Here is a 2889-nt window from a genome sequence, read left to right as displayed (position 1 = left end):
ATCTATAGATGGCTTTTGATAGAATGGACATTTTTACAACGTTAGGTCTTCCTATCCATGGGCAAGGCATGTTTTTCCACTTATGAAGGTCTCTATTGGTTTCTTGAGTAGTGTCTTGTAGTTTTCATTGTATAGGTCTTTTATGTCTCTGGTAAGATTTATTCCTAAGTATTTTATATTCTTGGGGGCTACTGTAAGTGATATTGATTTGGTGATTTCCTCTTCAATGTTCTTTTTGCTGGTGTAGAGGAATCCAACTGATTTTTGTATGTTTATCTTGTTTCCTGATTGCTGAACTCTTCTATTAGTTTCAGTAGTTTTCTTGAGGATTCTTTAGAGTTTTCTGTGTTTAAGATCACATCATCTGCAAATAGAGATACTTTTACTTCTTCATTACCTTATTTCTTTATCTAGCCTAATTGCTCTGGCTGGGGCCTCCAGCACAATGTTGAATAACAACGGTGATAAAGGGCATCCTTGTCTGGTTCCTGACCTCAAGGGGAATGCTCTTAGACACTCTCCATTTAGAATGATGCTAGCTGTTGTCTTTGTATAAATGCCCTTTATTATGTTGAGGAATTTTCCTTCTATTCCTACTTTTCCGAGACTTTTTGTCATGAATGGGTGTTGAACTTTGTCAAATGCCTTTTCTGCATCAATTGATAAGATCATGTGGTTCTTGTGTTTTGTTTTATTTATATTATGGATTACATTAATTGTTTTTCTAATGTTGAACCATCCCTGCATACCTGGTATGAATCCCACTTGGTCATGGTCAGTTATTGTTTTGATATGTGATTGAATTCTATTGGCTAGAATTTTCTTGTGGATTTTTGCATCTACGTTCATGAGGGATATATGTCTGTACTTTTCTTTTTTATGGTGTCTTTAGCTGTTTTTGGTATCAGGGATATGCTGGCTTCATAGAATGAGTTTGGGAGTATTCCATCCTTCTCTATGCTCTGAAATACCTTTAGTAGTAGTGGTGTTAACTCTTCTCTGAAAGATTAGTAGTATCTGGAGTGTAACCATCTGGGCCAGGGCTTTTTTTGTTGTTTGGAGTTTTTTGATTACCTTTTCAATCTCTTCTTTTGTTATGGATTTATTTAGTTGTTCTACCCCTGTTTGTGTTAGTTTACATAGGTAGTGTGTTTTTAGAAATTCATTCATTTCTTCCAGGTTTTCAAATTCATTAGAGTAGAATTTTTCCTAGTAATCTGATATGATTCTTTTAATTTCAGTTGGGTCTGTTGTAATATCGCCCAAGTCATTTCTTATTTGGGTTATTTGCTTCCTCTCCTGTTTTTCTTTTGTCAGTTTGGCCAATGGTTTATCAAGTTTGTTAATTTTTTCAGAGAACCAGCTTTTGGTCTTGTTAACTCTTTCAATTGTTTTCTTGTTCTCTATTTGATTTAATTCTGCTCTAATTTTTATTATTTGTTTTCTTCTGGTGCCTGAGGGTTTCTTTTGTTGCTCTCTATTTGTTCGAGTTGTAGGGATAATTCTTTGATTTTGGCCCTTCCTTCTTTTTGTATGTGCACATTTATTGATATAAATTGGCCTCTGAGCACTGCTTTCACTGTGTTCCAAAGGTTCTGATAGGACATGTTTTTATTCTCATTGGATTCTATGAACTCCTTTACTCCGTCCTTGATGTTTTCTATAACCCAGTCGTTTTTGAGCAGGGTATTGCTCAGTTTCCAAGTGTTTGATTTCTTTTCCCTGCTTTTCCTGTTACTGATTTCTACTTTTATGGCCTTATGGTCAGAGAAGATTCTTTGTAACATTGCAACATTTTGGATTCTGCTAAGGCTTGCTTTATGAGCTAACATGGTCTATTCGAGAGAATGTTCCATGTGTGCTAGAAAAGAAAGTATACTTGGTTGCTGTTGGGTGGAGTGTTCTGTATATGTCTATGAGGTCAAGTTGGTTGATTGTGGCATTTAGGTCTTCCGTGTCTTTATTGAGCTTTTTTCTGGATGTCCTGTGCTTCACCGAAAGTGGTGTGTTGAAGTCTCCTACTATTATTGTGGAGCTGTCTATCTCACTTTTCAATGCTGATAGAGATTGTTTTATGTATCTGGCACCCCTGTCGTTAGGTGCATAAATATTTAATATGGTTACATCTTCTTGGTGTATTGTCCCTTTAATCATTATATAGTGTCCTTCCTTATCTTTTATGATGGATTTTACTTTAAAGTCTATTTTGTCAGAAATTAATATTGCCACTCCTGCTCTTTTTAGACTGCTTGCTTGATATATTTTTTTCCATCATTTGAGTTTTAGTTTGTTTGTATCTCTAAGTGTAAGCTGTGGTAAGGAGCATAGAAACAGATCATGTGCCAAGTGCTTTATCTTCAAGCTCACCAATTCTGCATTGCACTTGCTCAATTCTGCCACTCTGACTTCCTATTGAGTTGTCTAATTCTGTAATTTTATTATTAATCTTCTGAATTTCTGATTTCTGTCTCTCTATGGATTCTTGCAGCTTATTAAATTTTTCATTATGCTCTTGAATAAGCTTTATAATTTCTTCATTTCCTTTTCTGTGTGTTCGTTGGCTTGTTCTGCATATTGCCTGATCTCCTTCCTGATCTCATTCTTGATGTCTTGAAGAGTTGTGTGTATTAATTTTTGTGTTCTGCATGTGGTAATTCCAGGAAGGCACCTTCATCCAGAAAATACCTTGATTCTTTGTTTTGAGAGCTTGTTGAAGCCATCAAGGTCTGCTTCTTTATCTGATTTGATATTGACAGTTGTCTCCGATCCTTCTATAAATTATTGTACTAGTTTATTTTATGTTTGCTTCATATATCTTAGCTTCTTGCTTTGTGTTGTTTTGATAATAGGTTGCTTGAGTGAGCTATCTTGATTATTTTCACCTTTGAA

The sequence above is a fragment of the Loxodonta africana genome, chromosome 16, assembly GCF_030014295.1.
Source record: "Loxodonta africana isolate mLoxAfr1 chromosome 16, mLoxAfr1.hap2, whole genome shotgun sequence".
In the NCBI taxonomy this organism is placed as follows: Eukaryota; Metazoa; Chordata; class Mammalia; order Proboscidea; family Elephantidae; genus Loxodonta; species Loxodonta africana.
The sequence above is the reverse complement of the archived record's forward strand: the minus strand, read 5'-3'. Positions refer to the sequence as shown.